Here is a 14114-nt window from a genome sequence, read left to right on the forward strand (position 1 = left end):
TGATCAATATTGCATGTCTCTGTTTTCATGAGAAACCACTTTGAAGATATCAATACATAATACAACAAGCATTGCTAATTCCCTACCACTTTGTTTGTAACTCTGTATTGTCTGTACTGTTCTTCTGCTATTTTGTAAAAGGTTGTCTGTCTGTTAATGTTTTCCTGCTTTTATTTTTAAAATTAAAAAAAAATTTAAATATTACATAATAAAAAAGGCTGTGGGCATAGCTCAGTGGTTGAGAGCCTGCCTAGACTATGAGACACCCTGTGTTCAATCTCCAGTTCTGAAAGAAATAACCTCAATACATCTAAATAAAGTATTTGTGTACTTAAGAAAATAACCATGAATTCTTATCCTCAACATTGGGAGGTGTTCTGGTTAACATGTCTTTTACCCAATAACTGTATGGTTTGTTAATGGACAAATATTTATAGGGAATATTATATCTATGCTGAAAATTATTGAACCGGGGGACTCAGAATTTCCTTCAGGATTTCTTTATGCCCTAAGCATTATCATTACACATATAAATCAGTTATCATTTTTTACTCCTGCAGAATGCATGGGAATTGAGCTTTTACTTTACTTTTACAAAAAAAAGTCTTCCTTGCGTATCTGTGCAGAATTGGTTCAAGGGCCCAAAATCCGCAAATGTTCAAGATCTTTTTATACAATGGTATAGTAATTATATGTAACCTATACTTTGTCTCCTGTATATTTATAACAACTAGTACAATGTACTTGTTATTTAAAAACTTATTTTACTATATTATTTAGGGAAAAACAGTAAGAATAGGTGTGTACATGATTGCACTAAAATAACTTTTTAAAAATATTGTCTACCCATCTTTGGTTGAGTTGCATATACAGAACGTGCATATGTAGGGAACTACTATGTATGTGGGAATAACTTGCTTTTTGTTTGTTAACAGTCACTTATGTCTTACTCATAAGACATATGGATGAAAGGTTAGTCACTGACTTTTTTAGATGTTAGATATTCAGGCCAACAAAACTTCAGTATGCAGGATTCAGAAAAAAATAGCTTACATGTATATGCACACAAAGACACAAAACCCTGTGTAATGCAGGAAGGCTTTAAAGCAATCACATATAAAACCAGACGTGTTCTCAGGAACTCACCACCACTCTTGAGCTGCTCAAGTTTCCTTCTTATTCCTGTAACTGTAGAGACTCCTGGACCTTCATTTAATATTCACTGGTGGGAAGCAAGTGTCCAGGATCCCCATTACCCCATTGTGTTGATCCTTAATGCATAAGGGCCTTAATATCCTACCCTCATCGCTGGAATTTGAGGGTATGGAATGTGAATAAAAGGCTGTCTCCACTCCCACCTTTGGGCCTGCTTCATAATGGAGAGGTGTTCCAGAATGTTGGGTTAGAATTAGAATAAGTCATCTTTTAGAAATAAAAGCCTGAATAGCTGAAATTTTGCAGATAATCACAAAGACAATTCAGCTACTTTAGAGGATTTTGTGGACTTTCCAGGGTAAACTACCTCATATGGCATCAATATTATTATAAAAATGCATCATGAGTTTGAAATGATTTTAAGAACAATTTTTAAAATATATTCAATTTAATATTTAGGGAATGTACAAAAAATAAAAATGCAAAAGAAGAAATTAAAGTCAGTCCTCTATCAAATATGACCGCTGCACTCATTTTCACTATGGCTACTATCACCTCTCCTAAAGATTAAAGCAATAACACCTATGCCTCTTACTATAGCTGGCCTCATACCTCGGTTGACACTCGTCACAGCAGCCAGAATGATCCTTTAAAAGCACAAATCATTTTACAACTTTCTCAGTATTATACTAGAGTTCTATTTCACACAAAGCAAAAGCCAAATTCTATGTAATGCAGTGTAAGCCCCAACAATCCCATTGCCTTTCTCACCACACTGCTCCCCTACTTCTCTGTGCTTTTCCTTAGATGTGTCTGTTGTGCTCCTATCTGTTGTAGTTTGAACTTCAAATGTCCCATGTGTCCCCTGAAGCTTGGTTCCCAGCTGATGGAACTACTGGGACAGAGACAAGCTTTTAGAAGGGGAGAGCTAATGGAAGTAAGTTAGGTCGTCCAGGGCATGCTCATAAGGGGACATTGGGATCTTTCTCCTCTCTCTTCTTCCTCCATCTCCCTCTCCCTCTCCTCCTCCCTCTCCCTGACCTTCTCGCTCTCTCCCTGTTTGCTAGGTGCCAGGAGGAGAGCAGTTTTTCTCTGTACCAGTTCCTGCCTTGCTGTTCTGCCTTGCACAGACCGCAAGTGACAGAACCAAGGAACTATGACTGAAACCTGGTAACCACGACTTTCCCTCTCCCTGTTCCTCTTTCTTGAACCGATCTTCTAACTTCTTCATCTTCACTTAACAGTGTCTTGAATGCTAACTTCAAGATGAAGTCCACATGGATCATTCTTGTATTGCAACTTTGCTGGTCTCTTTCTTAATGCATCACCCTGCTAGCATACAAGCCCCCTGAGGCCATAGCCTTCTGTTGCCTCTGAGCATCTAAAACACTGGCTGGCACACAGCAGTCGCCACTGAGTGGAATATTGGGTAAAAGGTGGTGAGCTTCGACATGCCAGTGGTAGAAAGTGGAGGCTTAGCCAATCCTAGTATGACTGACCATATCAAATTCTGATTTTGTTCATGCAAAATTTCCCTTCCACGTCTCTTTCTCATTCTGGTTCTCATTTTGGGGTCTCGTCTGCACTGAGTAGGAGGTGGAGCCTGTGCTGCCCTGTCATCCACTGCCATCTGGGGCTTCCGTATCTCCCAGCTTCTACTCACACATCTCTTCCTGCTTGTTGTCTCTGACGTCTGTCAGCACTCTGTGAGCTGCAGTAACTTCAAAGGTCAAAGCTAAGAAATCGATGGAGTGTATAAATTCTTCCTTTAAACTAATTTTCAACTTTTTTGAAGGTAGTGGAGAGTTTTAGCTATTTTTCCATTCTTCTCTGGAGTCTCAAAAGTTCTAAAACTGTATCAGGACTCTACAGTCTTGGGTACCACAGAAGTCCACCAGAACTAACACCTGTGCCATCACGAGAAATACCAAAGGAAATAAAGCCCATTGAATACCAGAACCAGTGGCCTCTACTTTTGGATATCCAGATTTGTTTTGTTTGATCAATATTCTCTCCACTTACTTTAAAATAAGCCTGAGAAGCAGAGCATGGGCTCAGCTCTAAGCAGGTTTCTGTCTCACTTTTCCTCTCCTCGATTACCCTCTGCCGTCAGAGCGCTCCTGGAAGGAAAGGCGCAGCTCAGAACTGGTAACAAGTACTGGTAAAGTAGAGTGTGGGAATAGTCAGTGTAGGCTTCACTTTAAAATTAGTATTAATTACATTGTTCATGTCTTTGCAAATAGATGCTTCCTGCATATGAACAAAGCTTTTGAATTTAAAGCCAAATATCTTATCTTTTAATTCTTTTTAGAGTTTTCAGTATATACATTCAATGACTAATTTCTGAATGCTTACACTGGAGAAAGGTTTTTAAAGTCAAAGAAAGAAAAATCAAAGAGTTTAAATGAGCAGGATTATCATGTATACGAGTTGATAACGTGCAAGAAACTTCAGTTAGCACTTAAAAATATGTAGAGTTTGCCTCCAGTGTTTATCACTTGAACAACTTTTTATACCTGACTTAGCCTTTTGTTTAAAACCAATCGTGTAACAAAACAAAAGAAGATGAAGAAATGCAATTAATTTTTTTCTCACAAAGTGGAGTTTCACAGTCATGCTGAACTTATTTAATGTTTTCAGGAAAGTAAAGAACAAGCCATATGCAGGGTCTGAAGGTGTGATGAATTTTTAAAAAATCAAAATGACTAACAGTGTGAATGCCTTCCTGCCTGTGCCAGGGTGTTACTTGGAGATTCAAGCATACGTAAGTGAAGAAAGAAAAAGAATTATCCTCTTTTGACATAAAGTACTAAGAAACAACCAGCATTAGCATCATATAAAGCCAAAATCTAAATGAAATTCTTAGCCTTAATGAAGGTCATATGTAAACATACAGAGAATTCCACTCTAGTTTTAAAAGGAAACTTGGGAAATTAACTTCCACACATGATTAATTTTGAGGTTTTAAGAGGAAAGTAACTGCCTATATCCCAAGTAATATTATTTAAAATTTAGCTTCTTTTATAATTAATGAAGCAATTGAAAGTGACTACCTTTTTATTGCAAGGGAGTAATTTCTTTTTTAAAAAAGTTAAATCCTCAGGATATTTGTGTAGGCTTTTCCTTTTGCCAGGCATAATCCCCCTCGACGGAGACTCTGCCTCAGCTGAAGTAGCATTTCCTCAGGGAAGCTTTCTGGATACCCTGGCCAAGAGGGTCAATTCCACCTCATTTCTGTTAATTCCTAACTCCAAAGTCTGTTTGTATAACTTTCTAATTATATATTTAGGTGTTTACTTTTTATCATCTGCAGTGTACATCAGATTATAAATTCTACAAAACAAGGTCTAATTCTATTTAATTCTTCAAAGTACAGCTCCTTGGTGTCTGTGAGAGACTGATTCCAGGACCCCCCACAGATACTAAAACCCACAGATGCTCACATCCCTTATTGCGAATGGTATAGAATTTACATATAACATATGCACTTCCTCCTGTATATTCCTTAAACCATCTCTCAATTACTTATAATACCTAATACAAAGTATTACCTAAATTGTCATTATGCATTGTTTAAGGAGTAATAACAAGCAAAATGTTTGAATGTGCTCAGTACAAAAGCTTTCTTTTTTTCAAAATGAGTTTGTTTGAATCCACAGGAGCAGAACCCATAGGAAGGAAGGACTGACTGTGTACATGCCACCTAAAATAATGCCTGGTGTAGACCATGTGGTTCATTAAATGGTGTTAAAAACATGACGAAACATAGTTCCTCTTAGAAGTTTAGCGACTGATAGTTTCTGTTTAATAAGATAATAGTTTTTTTGTTGTTTTTGTTTTTGTTTTACCAGTACCGGGAATCGAACTCACGACCTCGCGCTTGCCAGGCGGGCGCTATTCTGCTGAGCTAAATCCCCAGCCCCAAGATGATAGCACTTATTAAATTTAACAAACTTCTCTCTTTTATTTTTTTAAACTCCATTATATTTGTGTAGTGGTGTGTGAGTGAATGTTTCACAGCCTACTCTAAATAAAAAGAGATGCGTGCGTGGATGTACGGAGTCTGCTGTAACCTTACTGACATAAAGGATGCATAACTCACAACTTACAAAAAATGATACTAAAATACATTATTTACTGAATGTTTCACATAGCCAGAATTCTCACAGAAGATTTCTGTTGATTTTTCCTGAACTCTTGTATTCATCTACAGCCAATCTATATTTGAAATTGACAAATACATGAAATTCTGATTTAGATATCAGTTGATAGTTCTGTTTATATTATTGAATACAATAAAAATGATAGAGACATGTCACAATGCCACATTTCTAACAACGATATGAACAAGTTGTTTTGGTTGGTTGGTTCTTGCTGAATCAGATAATATGTATTTTTAAATACTGAAAGAATGTTTTCTCAATTTTTCTGACTTTCAAAATGTAATGCCTGTACACAGAACACTTTTTCAGTATGGAGGATTGAAATCAGAGCCTCTTCACTGAGCTGCATCACAGCCATTATTTTAAGGGTTTATCTAAACTTTATTTTTGAGAGAAGGTCCTGCTAAATTGCTAAGTTGCCCACACTAGGCTTGAACTTGATCATCCTGCCAGCTCTGGGTTTGAACTGATTCAAAGAATTCCTACATTGCTGATGCACAAAACTACACACTTAGCTTTGTATTATTGTTCGCATTTCTAAATGGACTTGCAACTTCTGTATATTTCCATGCTGTCTTGAATTTAATAAATCTGAAACAAAGTATCATGTTTCCCAGCCCCTTTCTTTTATCCGTTAATTTACATGAGTAGGCAATAAACAACTTGTTGATCTCTTAGTAGTTGCTGATATATTTTAAAGTGATTGCAGCTACATTAGAAAATTTAAAAGGTATGTTTCAACTTAAGCAATAAAAATGCAATAATTTAAAGAAGGTATAGATATCATAAAGATGTTTTTGAAGAAAAATTTACCATTCATTTGTTCATTGAATAGAGTGAATAAATATGTCAAGTCCTAGAAATTGTGCCAGGTGCTAGAGATACTAGTATGAATAAGACAACATTTTCTGTCTCAAGAAAGTAAAATTTACTCAAATAACATTATAACCTAAATATTTTAAAAACAGTGTTACCTCCGAAACTTTGCAAGTTTTGATGACAAGTTTATTAAAAAGTATAAATCCATATGTCATTTCAAGAGTTTTTAGAAGGAAAAGTCTCTATTAAAGAATATTTCCTTCATTAAGCAAATTGAATAAATCATAGAAGAGGATATTTTTAAATTAATTATACATACCTCTAATTCCAGGCAATAATAAATGTTGTGAAGATATTTGAAAATATTTTATCTCATTTCAAATTTAGTAGGAATGTTTATGGACCAAACATTTAATTTAATATACATTTTTAAAAGAGAAGTAGATTTACTTTTATTGTTCTGAAGCATTTTTTAGTTATGTGTTTTACCTAAAGCTATTCCAAAATATCTTTAATTTTAATGATTATATACTTTAAAAACATTAAACATTTTTTAAAACCTTTCTTTATCACTTTTTGTATGCTGATTTTAGAGAGTATGTAATTTCTTGAGCAATAATTAATTATTCTAAATAGTTACTGATATAAAATCATAACTGATATAAAATCATAACAAACATTAAAGACATTACTTATTTAGCTTTTCTAAGTAAAAAATACATATTACTAACTTTCACATTAATAAAGACAATTCTATAATATTGAGACTTTTTTCTTAGGATAACTTCAATAAAAAGTCATTTTTTTAGGTAAACAAAATTAGACTATGAAAAACTCTCAAAATTTTAGTAATGCTATGGAGAATACAAATATATTTAACTCATCTATAGGGTAATATGAGGCATAAAATATTTCTACATCATGAAAATAGTAGTAAAGAATAATGATTGAAATGCAAAGAAATAATTCCTTATCAATATCTTCAAACTAAATTAAACAATTTTAAGGCAAGATGTACATTGTAAGAATATAACATGCACAGTGTTTATCCACCTGGATTTCATGAAATTTGTAATCTTCATTGTTATATTAAGCCTTAAGAATTACTTTCTTTGGTTCAAGGGGATTAAGAAAAGATCTGTCGTCACTCTTCCATTAGTTCTAGCGGTCAACATTAAATCTCCTTGGAAGTAAATGTCTCATGAACATGTAAAGATAGAAAATGATTTTTCGGTGAACATTTTCTTGAATAATTTTGCTTTTTTAATGCGATAATCTGTATGTTATCTTTAAACCACAATTAAACCACTTAAAAATGCCTTCAAGCTAAATAAGGAAGTTGAACAGAGAGCTAGTTCACTTCTGAAATACTATGATATCACACTTTAAGCCTTTTAAAAATTGCCTTAGGGGCTCATAGCAAATTTTTTTCTGAAGTCAATGGAAATGTCATTGTTATATCTTCTATCCATTATGAATTTTCAAAGTTATTCACTAGTTATCACTACCAAACCTCACAATTACCAGTGAGCAACCCAGTGGTAATTTGAGATATTATATGATGAAATATGAAATAAAAATCTTCTTGTGTGGCTCATAAGCTGATTTTGAGGACTAATACTTAAGTTTACTCTAAATCTGTTTTGCCTAAAATAATATGATTTAGTAACTACACAAAAGTTTTTACTTTAGAGACAAAAATATTAGCTTGGGTCTATGTTTTCACAAATAAATCTCACTGCTGATAATAAAAAGAATCACTAGTAGCAACAAACATACAAGAGAGTAGAGGAGGAGAGAGACAAATCTACATTTAAGAACCAACTCACATTCTCATAACATGTAGTATATGCATGATACAGACATTCTCAGTGCTGAGTTCTTTGTAAAGAAGACCTACATTAATTTTTTAACAGCAATAACCCAGAAATTTGGTCAGGTATGTATTACATGAATTATTTGTTGTGCTAGTGACTCAGGAATCTATACTACAGTGAGTTCGAAGAGCATTCATTCCCTCTATATAAATGAACCTGTTAAAGATACACAAAGTTTTGGGGAACGCAGCGTCCATGTGGCTTTGCTTCTCCCATCTCTCTGGAGCTTGCCCTTTTCCACCTTCAGTTACCAGAGAATAAATATCCATTCTGGAACCATAAAACCACACTGAGCAGAAACCTTCTGGAGAGATTGAGATTCTGTAACAAATCAGTACTGACAAATTTGAGGAAGTGTGGGTAGCTGGTCTTCAGACTTTGGTCATCACAGATTCCTCCTGAGAGATACATCATTCATTGCTCTGTCAGATCTCACAGGTCAAACCACCCATAGAGGCCACAGGAGACTTTGTTGAAATGGCCCAGGAGATACTAGCCAGCACATCCCCATGGAAGCCATCCTAACTCTGCTCTTTCAAAGTCCCCAGCAGTGTTGATGGATATAGAGCAGGTGTTGCTGATTTCAGGATCCACATTTCTTCCTTAGCGCCTTTCCCAAGTTCCAAAAGCAAGGAGAAAACTTTTATCCTAGAGCAGAAGCACCACTCTCCACTTCAGTGTGTTGAAAACCATTGTGTCTACACCTACAAATCTCTTTCATTTTCTTTGTCCTCCTCCACTCTTCTCAATCCTTCTAAAGACTTAAACTTTCAGGTAAAAATCTGGACAAATTTGGAACATCATTTTCATTCTATCCACTTCTGACTTGATGACCAGCATGGATAAAAGCCTTTTTAAAAGGACAAAGAAAACAGGAGAAGGAAAATATCGACTAATATTGAAAAATCTTGCCAGTCAAGTTAGCCCTTCACTTTTTTTTCACTGAAATCATTTGAAATATACAAAGGCAGTTAAGAATACTCAGTCTGTAATCCAGATGTATGGCTTTTCCGAGGAATTATTTTACAAGCAGTTCCTATACCCTTAATAAGGAAGACAAAGGATGGTAGCACCTGTGACAAAAGTGGGCCTTCATCTGTCCTTATTTTACATTATAGAAAACAGTAGAAAATAGAGCCCCAAATGATGCTCTAGCTAGTCTATGCTTTAGACACATGGCCTGATGTCCTTACGCCTACCAGTCCACTGGTTTCATTTATTTTTATGTTTATTTTTGAATATTGTCACTTTTTCCAGTATATTTAAACTTCTCAGATTTCTTGTTTTGTTTATGAACACTCTCTCCTCAGTAATGAACCACAAGTCTTTCATCCACTATTAAGTCCTTAGTAAGATACCACCATATCTATCTTCAACTTTTAGAGCCAAATTTGATGAAAAATGTTTATTGTTTCTCTCCAAAGTCTCTTCTGTTTTCCTTCAGAGCATCACAGTAACACTCCACTGAAACAGTTCCTGTGAAGGCAACCTCTTCACTGGTATCTCCAGTTGGTAATTTAATGTTTTCCAGCATGGGTCCTCCCTAGATCTCTTAGCTTCATAAAGTCACTTATGGCAGTTGATGAATACATAGGACCCACCAAGAAATCCACTGTCTAGTGAATAGATAATAGAAAGTTGGAAAAAACAGAAATCTTAACTAATTCATGATTTTCAGAAAGGAAAATATATTTTCTTAAGAGAAAAAGTCTAAATGTCAGTCTGAAAAAAAATCAGATATGCTTGGAACTTTATTTTTATTTATTTTTCTTGCTATTTGTTCCTCTTTTATTTCTAATTCCTTCTCACTGATCTTGCAAAATATTTATTCACTGGACCATAGAAAAGAATTTTTGAGTATTCTCTTCAAACTGATTTGCTATCCTTATTATCCTTGCAAGTCAGTTCCAAAATAAGAATAGAAATCCTATTAAATCATTTCAAATATTTAGCTGTAACAAATCTTGATAAGGCTCATCATGCTACAAATCCTCATAAGATTTCAAGCTACTTTTACCTTGGTGAAGCTATTACCTTTGCAACTATGATATAGGATTTTCATGGTATAATAATTGCCCAATTTAGGTTTCTTTTTATAATACAATAGCTTATTTTCAATATGACAACAGGAAATAATTCAATAGACAGTATACCATACTGTCTCTACATATACTTAGGAAAGAGGCAGAATGTATTTCCCATTACCTACAAAACAGTACTCTTGTATTTCTTTCCTAGTTATCTAATAAATAAACAAAAGAGCCACTATAACACCATCAATTTAGAATTTCAAAAATAAATAAAAATGATAGCACATATATAATATTTATGAAGAAGGAAGAATATAATAGAACAAAAATGTGAGAATTTATAATTCTGAAGAAAGAAAGAAAACATTGTCTTCTTTCCCTGTGGTTTGGGATGTATAGGAAACTAGGAATCTCAATAATAAGTTCTGCTACCCAGATAAAAATTTATCTTAAATCCTATGTTGATTTTAACTGAATATTTATAAATGAACAGGCCATTTTTGTTTAACCTTTCTAACTCTAATTCTCCAAGGGGACAGTGAAGTAGACAAGAGAGAAATGGGGCAGTAATTTTCTCTGAATAATTATACTTGGCCCCTAATAATGTGCAAAGAGACACAGAGAAAGAAAGAGATGATCCACAAAATCCATGGAATTAATTCCATTTATAGATGTGCTTGAACAACTCACAAATTGTCTATCAGAAATTATAATCAGACATACAAGACCTAGGACTCTCTCCTGATATATGTAGGTTCTTATATCTATATCCAAGGGTGTCTGAATTTTAAAATCTCCGCTGCTGTGCCCTGCTGTCCTACCTCCTCCTGCTTCTCCCCTGCTAGGGACTGCTGAACACTCACATGTCCCCGGAAACTTCTCAGAGGCCAACAAACGTTCCCTCTTCTCTTCACCTCTTCCAGGTACTCTTGTCCCATAGCTCCTGAGTATCCTTGTAATCAACTGCAACGCCTTGTATGACACAACGATATTAAAATGATGAGAACAGCAAATTTAAAAGGCTCCTACTTTCACAAATATGCTGATATGGTCTAATCAAACATTTATTAATAATTGAAATGTCATCATTCAGTGATATAAACAGCACCGGAAGGTGAACTGTAAATGATAAAAGGAGGAAGGCGATAGGAAGGGAGGCTGCCTACCCCACAAAGCTGCCAGGACACACTGTCAGAAAGTTGTTCTGATTCTGTCTTAAGTTGCTCCATGAGACAATCTTTGGCACAGTCTTTAGACCCTGAAAAAGAAGTCATGACATAATGTTTCAATCATATTAAATTCCCTTCACATTTTATTTGGATTACTAGAAATTAAAAAGGGAGTCTGACAAAGTGGCACTAGCACTTAAAAGACGTTAATCAGACATCTTTTAAGAGTTAAAAGACTCAGAGAGTTCGATAAAATCCCTGAGTTTGCCCTCATTGCAATTCAAAAAGCCAGGTTCATATCTTGGCTCTCCATTAAGGACAAGACCCCAAGAAACCTCTATTTCATAGCCTAGTTCTCTTCTGGCTGCATTTGTCCTCCAAATCTGACTGGTGGGTGAAAAACCAAGGCCTTATAGATGTACTCAGTAATATTGATCCAAACATTGTCTGAACATATTTTCTCTGTGTCCTCCTAAATCCTCCTGACCTGTCATCCTACCTGTCTCTAGGTAAAATTGGTAAAATTGTGAAGTCCCATAGCAAGCCTAACCCGAAAAATACCATTCGTATGATCAATTCTGATTATGTGGTCCAGGGGAATTCAAGAATCTTGGTTTCCATACCCAAACCGCGCCAGTAACCAATCAAACCTTAGTCACGTTTCCCAGACAATCCCCTCGCAGCTGTCTGTTACTCTACATCATTGGATACCCATGTTGTTCACACTGGCTCAGAGGCCCTCTTTCCCTTCTATTTCCTCTTTTACTGAGTATGATTTTATGATTACTTTGTGCACTGAAGCAACTCTCTTTGGAACAGTGAAGCACAGCCAACGCCTCTCACCACCACCAAGAGCACTGATATTGCAACTTGACTATTTTTGCTGTACACCCAAACTTTGAAATTTGCTCAGCTGTACTCAGTTGTTTGATCTTAAGGTCTGAGTGTGGGAGTGAAATGAGGATTTTTCTTTGTATTTATTCTGTCTCTCACCATTCCTCCCTCTCTCTCTCTCTCTCTCTCTCTCCCTGTGTGTGTGTGATTTAACTGTAGTAAAACATACATAACATGAAATTTGATATTTTAATAGATTTTAGGTGTACAGTTCAGTGATATTAACTGCATTCACACTGTTGTGCATTTACTATTACCATCAATCTTTAAACTGTTTTCATTTATTGACATGCAAACTTTACACCTATCCAACAATAATCCCTTACTTCCCTCTTCCCCTGGCCAATGGTAAAACCATTCCACTTTCTATCATACAAATTTGACCAGCCTAGGGCCTTCATATATGGACTAATGGCATTTATATGATTATTGCATTTAGAGTAACATTGTCAAGGTTCATCCATGTTGTAGCAGATAACAGATTCCTTTTATGTTTAAGATTGAAAACTCTCCTGTTGTGTGCATGTCTGTGTGAATATAAAACACATTCTGTTTAACCATTTATCCATCTATGGGTACTTGGCTTGTTTCTACTTTGAGCCATTGTGAGTAACAGTGTTGTGAAGACAAATGCACATATTCCTTGTTCCAAGTTCTTTAAATATTTACCCACAGGTGGAATTGTTGGGTCATATGGTAATTACATGTTTAATTTTTTGAAGAACTACCACACTGTTGACTCCAGTTCTTCTACCTACCGTATACCAAAATATTTCATCCTCAGGCCAAATATAGATATTTGAATATAAAAAACCAGGGCAAGTTTATCCGTACGGCTGTGTATCAAATTACTCACGAAACTCAGCAGTTTAACACAACAAAAAAACTATTGTCTCATGGTTTCTGTGGATCAGCCATCTGAGCCCAGCTTAGCTGGGTGCCTTTGGTTTACTATGTCCTGCAATTCAGGTATTGGCAGAAGCTATAGTCAGCATGAAGCTCATCTGAGGAAGGGGCTGTCTGTACACTCATATATCTAATCAGGAAACCTCAAAAAATGTACTTCCATTTTCTCCATTAGCTGTTGACTTTACCTTAACCGGCTGTAGGCACAAATATCAGTTTCTTTCTAGAAAGACCTCTACAAGGGCAACTGACAGTCTCATTTTCTGCTCACAGTCTTTTTGTAGCTTAATCTTCAGAAACATCTCATTGTCTTCGCTACACTATATTCATTAGGTCCAACAAAAACTCAGGGAAAGGTATTGGGCAAAAATGTGGAGGCAAAGAGTGCAAGATTATAGAGGATCATTTTAGAAGGTGCCTACCACAGTAAGAAATTTACCTGGGTTTTCTTTTTATGGTTGTAATCTAGAAAAATTAGGATCTAAATGGCACTCAAACTATGTTTAATGAATGAGTCAATATTAGTCAGCATAAAACTTGCACTTCTACATTTGGATACGGTGCTTCAAATTAGGGGAAATTTAACCTGGTACATGGACTTATGATATTTTTAACAACTAAAAATCTATTTTTCATCTATTTTATGTTACATTTTTTAAAAAAGAATTTAGCATCTCTTTTGAGGGTACTTGGAAAATGATACCACTTACTAACCTCTTTTGTATATTTCCTGATTTTCTGTTGAAACCATCATTTTATGACATACAGGAATACAGAATATGGTTGAAGATAATGCAGTCTATTTTAGGAATTTAACATTGGTTACTGAAAGGCTTTTATGTATCAAGATAAAGTATATTGCACTAAATATGTGAATGCTGTTTCTTCTTGGATTCTTTTCTTTAGCATCATATTGATTTTTAGAGGAAACTTTTACAAAAAATAAGGAAAAAGATATTAGGCACGGATAGACTGCCACATGGGGTGCTACAGTTTATCTGACCAAACCCTCACTTAGTTTTTTCTTTTGGGCAGTACTGGGATTGAACCCAGAGCCTTTGCACTGAATGACAACCCAGCCCCTCTCCCCTTTTTATTTTG

At 35.3% G+C, this 14114-nt stretch overlaps 1 protein-coding gene across 4 annotated transcripts in view; it reads right to left on the minus strand.

Moving 5' to 3' along the window:
• LOC102020636 (mucin-5AC) overlaps window positions 1-14114 on the minus strand; it is a 126845-nt gene that overhangs the window by 112258 nt on the left and 473 nt on the right. For 3 of the 4 annotated variants that reach the window (XM_005375525.1, XM_005375519.1, XM_005375524.1), the window contains exon 1: window positions 1147-1374. The gene's annotated coding sequence lies outside the window, so the exon portion shown is untranslated. Of the gene's footprint in view, window positions 1-1146; window positions 1375-10907; window positions 11017-11210; window positions 11303-14114 lie in introns of those variants that run through there. The other variant, XM_005375522.2, reaches the window with a different exon arrangement.

Source organism: Chinchilla lanigera, unplaced genomic scaffold, assembly GCF_000276665.1.
Source record: "Chinchilla lanigera isolate Chin_1 unplaced genomic scaffold, ChiLan1.0 scaffold00006, whole genome shotgun sequence".
Lineage (NCBI taxonomy): Eukaryota > Metazoa > Chordata > Mammalia > Rodentia > Chinchillidae > Chinchilla > Chinchilla lanigera.